The following is an 8,808-nucleotide window of genomic DNA, read 5'->3' as shown; positions in this document are numbered from 1 at the left end:
AGTGTAGCTCAGAGGTGGAATGCCCCTGGGTTCAATCTCTAGTACCAGAAACACACATAAAAAAATTATAATGAAGACAATAAAGCTAGTTTCATTTTGAGGAAAGAGAGCAAATCGAGGGCCTTGCTCCCAGCTGGTGGAGCCCAGTGGGGGCCGAGGGAGACATCAGGTCTGGGGATGGATCTGAGGTTGTCTGGAGAGAGTCCTGGGCAGTCAGAGATGCAAGGGCCTGCTCTCCCTTTGAGGCAGGAGTGATAGATCAGGTGGCCCAGAAAGGGCAAGGGACTTGGCTGAAGTTACATAGTGAGCTATTGCCTAATCAGTTGCCAGGACCCAGGTTTTCAGACCCGCCCCCACCCCACCCCCGAGGCCAGGGCTCTGCTGCTGCTGCACGCACTTTAGAAGGAGGGCCTGACGCTAGAAGTAGCTTGTTGTTTAACGGCAAGTTTCTACAGGCTCAGTGCAGCCATTGATCGGCCGTCTTCCAGTCCTGGGAAGGTAGGGGTGCTCTTGGAGGGGATACTGGGACCCAGAGGTCTCTCTTTGCTTCTCTGCTCTCTTGAGGTGAGTAGATTCCTTCAGCTAATGCTCCCCAGTGTTATGTGCTGCCTTGCTGCCTTGCCGCAGGCCTCGAAGTGCTGTGAGCCAAAACAAACCGTGTGTGTGTGTGTGTGTGTGTGTGTGTGTGTGTGTGTGTGTGTTTTACTGGGGATAGATCCTAGGGGCATTCTACCTCTGAGCTACACCTTTTTTATTTTTCCTATTTAAACAGGGTCTCACAAGTTGCTGAGGCTGACCACAAAACTCTGATTTTCCTTGTAACGTTGAAATTGAGTCGGGGGGCGCAAAGGAGGCAAGAACCAGGCAAGTTATTGTGCACCTTTAAGTGACACCTTTGGCCGAGGTCTGCCAACCATGGGGGGAGGGACTGATGATCAGTCAGCAGCATCAAGGTTGGCAGAGTCACGGGGCAGAGAGGAAGTGAGGGTATTTATGTAGCCGGGGCCTTGGGTGGGGCTAGTGGCATGGGAATGCTGGTCCTCTCGCCGCATCTGGAGTCTCCATCTCTAGAGTCTGCCCCACAATGTTGGGAGTCTCAAACAGTAATCCAGGTGAAGTGGTGCATGCCTATAATCCCAGTACGTGGGAGGCTGAGACAGGAGAATTGCAAGTTCAAGGTCAGCCTGGGCAACTTAGCCAGACCTTTTCTCAAAATAAATGAACAGAAAGGTAACTCAGTGGTAGAGTGAGTACCCCTGGGTTCAATCCCCCAGTCAGGCGCTCTCTCTCTCTCTCTCTCTCTCTCTCTATCTCTATCTCTATCTCTATCTCTATCTCTCTCTCTCACACACACACACACACACACACACACACCCCTTCTTTAACTGTCTTCCTAGTACTTGGAAGTTTGAAGCCAGCCTCAGAAACTTAGCAAGACCCTCAGAAACTTAGTGAGACCCTATTTTAAAACAAATAAATAAATAAATACAAAGGTCTGGAGGTGTAGCTAAGAAATAGAATGCCCCTGGGTTCAGTTCTAGTACAGAAAGAAAAAAGGAAAGAAAGAAAGAAAGAAAGAAAGAAAGAAAGAAAGAAAGAAAGAAAGAAAGAGAGAGAAAGAGAGAGAGAAAGAGAGAGTACCGAGATAACAATACTTGTAAAAAGATAACAAGTACTGGCAAGGACATGGAGAAAATGAATCTTGGTACAACAAATTAGTACAGCCATTGTGGAAAACAGTATGTGTTTCCTAAAGAAATTAAAAATAGAACTACTATATGACCCAGAAACCCCTTTCCTGGGTATCTACTCTAAGGAAATGAAACCATTGCCTCATAAAGATGCCTGCTTGCACCAGCATGATCCATAATAGCCAATATATGGTGACATCCAAAGTGTGTGTTGATGGATGAATGGATGAACCACACACACACACACACACACACACACAAATATTATTCAGACTTTAAAAAAGGAGAACCTGCCAGGTGTGATGGAGCACGCTTGTAATCCCAGCGCTTGGGAGGCTGAGACAGGAGGATCGCACAGGTTCAAAGCCAGCCTCAGACACTTACTGAGGCTGTCAGTAAATTAGTGAGACCCTGTTTCCAAATAAAATATAAAATAGGTCTGGGAGGATAGCCCAGAGGAAGAAAGCCTCTGGGTCCTAACCCCAGTACCACCAAAAAAATAAAAATAATAAAAATAAATAAATAAATAAGGAGAACCTGCATTTGCCACAACACGGAGGAACCTGGAGGACATTATGCTAAATAAAATAAACTGGACACAGAAAGAAAAATATTACATGACCTCACTTACATAAGGATAAAAAAGAGAAGAAAAATCAAATACACAGAGATAGAGAATAAAGTAGTGGTTGGTGAAAGAGGTGGAAATATAGGTCAAAGGATACAAAGTAGCTGATATGTAGGATGAACAAGTGTAGAGATCTAATGTACAACATGAAGACCTTACAGTTAATAATATTGTATTATATATAGGGTTTTTGCTAAAAAGAGTACATCTTTGGTGCTCACCATGAAATAAAAGGGGAATAGCTGTGTGAGATGATAGTATTTTAATTTGCTTGAGAATACTAACCATTTCACTATGGCTGCATCTATCAAAAATCATTGTGTACACCTCAAATACATATAATAAAATTTTAATAAAAATAATAAGTGCCCTTTATCAGGTTGATGAGTTTCTCTATTATTCCTAGTGCACTGAAAGTTTTAATCATGAATGAATGTTGGCTTCTGTGAAATGTTTTTCTGCATCTATTATTGTCTTTATTGGTCTGTTAATACCGTGAATTATGATTGCTTTTGGAATCTTATTTCTTTTTTTTTTTTTTTTTGGTGGTACTGGGGTTCCTGGAAGCCCTTCTACCTCCGGGCTACACTCCCAGACCTATTTTTATATTTTTGAAACAGGGTCTCTTACGCCAGCACGGCTGGCTTCGAACCTGCGCGATCCTCCTGTCTCTGCCTCCCAAGCGCGGGGATTACAAGCGTGCGCCACCACGCCCGGCTTTTTGGAATCTTATTTCAACCGTACATTCCTAAGCTGTGTTACCCTTTTGGCCATGATATAGTATTCTTTTTATATAGTGTTAAATTCAATTTGTTGGTCTCATAGAACAAATTGGGAAGTATTCCTTCCTTTTTAATTCTATGGAAGATTTTGCGTGGAACTGATATTTTTATTTCTTATGTTCGGAAGAATTTCTCACTGAGCCATCTGGACTTAGAGTTTTAAATACAAATTCAAACTTGTTTACTGTTTGTAGGTATATTCAGGTTGTCTCTTGTGTAAACTCACTTTATCTTTGATAATAGTCTTTCTCTGAAATATAATTTATTTTGATTGGCTCTCCTATAGTGTGCCTTTTAGCATTGTTTTACTTTTAATCTACTTCTTTCCTAATAATTAAAGTAAGTTCCTTATAAGCAGCATATAATGTTTTTATTTGATATGAAAATCCCTGTTTTGAAATGTGATTATTTAAACCTTTTACATTTAGTGCAATCATCGATATGCTTGGGTTTAAATTGTGATATTTGGTTTCTACTTGCCCCATTTGTTCTTTGATCTTTATTCTCTCTTTTTCTGGTTTCTTTGAGTGTCTTCTGGTTACATTTTATTTCTGTTGTTAGCTTCTAACTGCAATAATTTATTGCATTATTATAGTAGTTGCTTTAGTATTCATTGCATATGTTTTTAACTTATAATCTACCTTTAAGTGATACTATATCACATCACATAGAGATAAGAACTTGTAACAGTATATTTTCACTTAGCTCTTCCTGGTATTTTTACTATTTTGTGATATATTTTGCTTATACTTATAAGCTCTTCAGAACAATGCATTTTTTATTATTTTGCTTTAAATAGTTGACTTTCTTTTAAAGCCATTCTTTTTACTCACATACTTTCATTTCCAGTGCTTTTTATTTCTTTGTATAGATCCAGATTTCTGTCTGGTATCATTTGAATAACTTCCTTTATCAATCCTGCTTGAATAAGCTTGAATACTAACTTCCTGCTTGAATAACTTCCTTTATCATGTTGTGTAGGACAAACATGGTGAATTCTTTCAACTTTTGTATGCCTGAAAAGCCTTCATTTTTTAAACTATATTTTCACTGGGTATAGAATACTGGGTTGACCGATTATTCTTTTGATACCTTTTTTTGTGGTGCTGGGGATTAAACTCAGTACCTCCAAGTTATACACCCAGTCCTATTTTCTATTCTTTATTTTGAAACAAGTTCTCACTAAGTTGTAGAGGACCTCACTGAGGTGAGTTCAAGTTGTAGAGGACTATTCACTGAGTAGTTGGGGCTGGCTGTAAACCTGCAATCCTCTCAACCTTCCAAGTACTGGGATTATAGGAGTGTGCCACCATACCTATTAATTTTTTTTTTTTCTGTACTAGGGATGGAACCCAGGGGCATTCTACCTCTGAGAGATACCCTCAGCCCTATTTTTTATTCTTTTTTTTTGTGTGTGTGTGTGTGTGTGGTGGGGGGGGGGTCTGGGGATGGAATCCAGAGGCATTTGACCTCCGAGCTACATCCCTGCCCAATTTTTTATTCTTTTTTTTGAAACAGGGTCTCACGCCGGGCGTGGTGGCGCACGCTTGTAATCCCAACGCTTGGGAGGCGGAGACAGGAGGATCGCGCAGGTTCGAAGCCAGCCGCGCGCGCTGGCTTAGGAGACCCTGTTTCTAAATAAAAAATATAAAATAGGTCTGGGAGTGTAGCCCGGAGGTAGAAGGGCTTCCAGGAACTCCAGTACCACCAAAAAAAAAAAAAAAAAAAAAAAAAAGAAACAGGGTCTCACTAAGTTGCAGAGAGCCTCACTAAGTAGCCGAGGCTGTCCACGAACCGCGATCCTCCAGTCTCAGCCTCCCAAATGCTGGGATTACAAGCCTGAGCCACCACGTTCTTTGTTTTGAAACAGGATCTCACTGAGTTGTAAAGGGCCTCACTAAGTAGCTGAGGCTGTCCTTGAACTGTGATCCTCCTATCTGGGCCTGCCAAATGCTGGGATTACAAGCATGAAACACCACACCAGGCTTTTATTTTTCATTCACTTTAAATGTTGAGCAGCTAAACATAGGATTATAGTTGCTTTTCTGATTACTTTGAAACTATTAGAACATTGACATCTTTTGTTGTTAATGAGAAATTGGCTTCAGACAGAATATCAGTTATTTGTGGATAATGTTTCCTTTCTCATAGCTTTTCAGAGTTTTTTCTTCATTTTCTTTCAATTTCTCTACAACATTTCCAGGAATAAATTTTATTCTACCTCCAAGCTACAACCCCAGCCCTTTTTTTTATTATTATTATTCTTTATTTTGAAACAGGGTCTTGCTAAGTTGCAGAGGGCCTCACTAAGTAGCTGAGGCTTAGTGAGGCTGGCATCAGAGTCTGCCAGGTGGCCAGGTCAGTGCCAGGGCCATCAAGAATGGGATCAGAACTTGCAAAGCAGCATACACAGAGAAATATCACAGAAAATAAAAAACAGATGTTTTCCCTAATATGCAAAAACTAGGAAGAAATGGGTAATAGGAGGAGATCTAGTTGAAGAATGGGCCCTATAGAAGAGCAATCAAGGTGACCAATCAGAGGGGATGTGATGGGGGAGGATGGAATCTCTTTAAAACTCATGATGTATGTAAACAAATGTATCAAAGTTAATCACCAATCAAGCATGGGATCGAGGGAGGGGGAGGGAATGCGATTGGGGATTGGATAAAGGCTAATTGGATGATGTGTGCTTGTATATCCTCACAAGTCTTGTATTCCATTGTGATGTATGACTACAATGCATCAATAAAAAATATATATATATATATATATATATTTTTTTTTAAAGTAGCTGAGGCTGGCTGCGAACCTGTGATCCTCTTGTCTCCGCCTCCCAAGTACTGGGATTATAAGCGTGCACCATCATGCCTGTCTTGGAATGAAATTTTTATTCTTTACGACTCAGTATGCCATTTTATTTTAGGGGCCCATTTTTCTTTACTTATGAAAGAATTTTCACCATTGTTTCTTCAAATGTTGCTCTACCTTATCTTCTTTTTTAGAACTACTAATTTAATGTACTGATCTAAGAGGAATATTAGAAATTCTCATTTTCTCTTCCATTACTTTCATTTTTTATATTTCCTCCTCCTCCTTCTCCTCCTCTTCCTCCGTGTGTGTGTGTGTGTGTGTGTGTGTGTGTGTGTGTGTGTGTGTAAGAGAGAGACAGACAGACAGACACTGGGATTCTGGGATTTGAACCCAGAAGCATTCTATCTCCAAGATATACCCTTAGCCCTTTATTATTTTTAATTTTAATTTTTGTGGTACTGGGGATTGAACCCAGGGGCATTCTACCTCTGAACTACACTTCCAGATGACCTATTTTACTTTTTGTTTTGAAACAGGGTCTCACTAAGTTGCCAAGGGCCTAAGTTGCTGAGGCTGGTCGAGAACTTGCAATCCTCCTGTTTCAGCCTCCCAAGTACTGGGAATCAAGTGTGTGCCACCACGCCCACATTTATTTATTGATTGATTGATTGATTGATTGATTGATTGAAACAGAGTCTCACTGGGTTGCTGAGAGTCTCACTAAGTTGTTGAGGCTGGTCTTGAGCCTGCAATCCTCCTGTGTTGGCCTCCCAAGCACCGGAGGTCCAGGCGTGCACAGCCACACCCAGCACCTCTGCCATTCTTCTACAATATTAGCTACTATTTACTGAGCACTTACTTCCTTCATATCAATTTGAGTTCACTAAATCTCTTTCTAAGCCAGGTGCTGTGGCACATGCCTATAATCCCAGTACTAGAGAGGCTAAGGCAGGAGGATCACAGGTTCAAGAACAGCCTCAGCAATTTAGCAAGCCCTGTTTTAAAATTTTAAAAATACAATAGGAGTTGGGCGTGGTGATGCATGCCTGTAATCCCCGCGCTTGGGAGGCTGAGACAGGAGGATCACGCAGGTTCGAAGCCAGCCTCTGCTGGCTTAAAGACCCTGTTTCCAAATAAAAAATATAAAATTGATCTGGGAGTGTAGCCTGGAGATAGAAGGCCCTTGGGTTCCATCCCCGGTACCACCAAAAAAATAAATAAAATACAATACAATAGGGCTGGGATGCAGCTCAGAAGTAGAATGCTCCTGGGTTCAATCCCCAGAACAACACACACACACACACACACACACACACACACACACACACACACAACCTCTTTCTACCTATGTCTAGTCTACTCTCCCAAACATCCACTGAGTCTTTAATATTTGATTTCTACTGATTCCACTTGGTTTTTTTTTTTTGTTTTGTTTTGTTTTGTTTTTTTGGTGGTACCGGGGTTCCTGGAAGCCCTTCTACCGGGCTACCCTCCCAGACCTATTTTATATTTTTATTTGGAAACAGGGTCTCTTAAGCCAGCGCGTCTGGCTTTGAACCTGTGCGATCCTCCTGTCTCCGCCTCCCAAGAGCACGCCCGGCTTGGTTCTTTTTTTTTTTTTTTTTTTAATCATCTCTCTTTCTTATCTTAGGTTCTCTATTCCTGACTTTATCTCCTTTCAACACACTTATATTAAAGCCTCAGGTCATTCTACCCTGACTTTGGGCATGTGCCTCACTTACGTGTCTTCTGTGTCTTCAAGAGAACGTGCCGCGGAGCCGCGAGGAGCGCAGCTGTCAGCAACCTGGAGCTGTGGGTGCTTTCGGGATCTGCCTGGCTGTTTGATCAGGCCGTGCTTTTCCTCTGCGGTCCCTCGGCGATACCTGAACACAGCGGGGGCACTAGAGTCTTGTCATTTCGGCTCAGTCCGGGACTGCTCTAATGGGCAGTATTTGTTCTGTGGTTCCTTTGTTGGTGTAGCCAAGACTGTCAGAACCGCATCACCTTTGAAGCTCTCCCTGCTCAAACTTGCTTCCACCCACTTTATCTTTCAAGCCATTATCTCTCAATAAACTCCTCACATTCCAAACCCCATCTCCGCCTTCACTTTCTGGAGGACCCAACTAGCACAGCGCGCAAACTGTCTACACTGTCTCACCTCCTGACTGTGCAGCAGCTCTCCTCCTGCAGTGTTCCCATCCCAGCCGCCTAAGCACTGGATTACAGACATGCACCTGGCTAGCACTATACCCTTCCTGGCTGCTTTTCAAACTTTATCACTTCTCACTACTGGTGTGACCAACACTTCCCAAGTAAGCTAATTTAACTCATTTGCATTTTTTAAATTTTTATTTTTAAAAATATTTTTGTGGTGCCAGGCGTGGTGGCACACGCTTGTAATCCCTGCACCAGGGAGGCGGAGACAGGAGGATCGCGCAGGTTTGAAGCCAGCCTGGCTGGTTTAAGAGACCCTGTTTCCAAATAAAAATATAAAATGGGTCTGGGAGTGTAGCCCGGAGGTAGAAGGGCTTCCAGGAACCCCAGTATCACCAAAAAAAAAAAAAAAAAAGAAAATGTGGTACTAGAGATGGAACCCAGGGATCTTCTACCTCCAAGCTACACCCCCGCCCCCAGATCTATTTAAGTTACTAAGAGCTTTACTAAGTAGCTGAGGCTGGCTTTGAACCTGCGATTCTCCTGTCTCAGCCTCTCAAATACTGGGATTACAAGCATACACCACCATGCCCAGATAACTCAAGTTTTTTTTTTTTTTTTTTTTAATGAGAATCTCCTTCAGGTATCTTAAGCTAAGATAGCTTGCACCAAAAGTGATCTTAGGAGGCAGATGTTGCAGTGGATTCCAGAACTGTATAACTTGTGAGCCAGTGGCAGC

The sequence above is a fragment of the Muscardinus avellanarius genome (genome assembly GCF_963383645.1).
Source record: "Muscardinus avellanarius genome assembly, chromosome: 3".
Lineage (NCBI taxonomy): Eukaryota > Metazoa > Chordata > Mammalia > Rodentia > Gliridae > Muscardinus > Muscardinus avellanarius.
The sequence above is the reverse complement of the archived record's forward strand: the minus strand, read 5'-3'. Positions refer to the sequence as shown.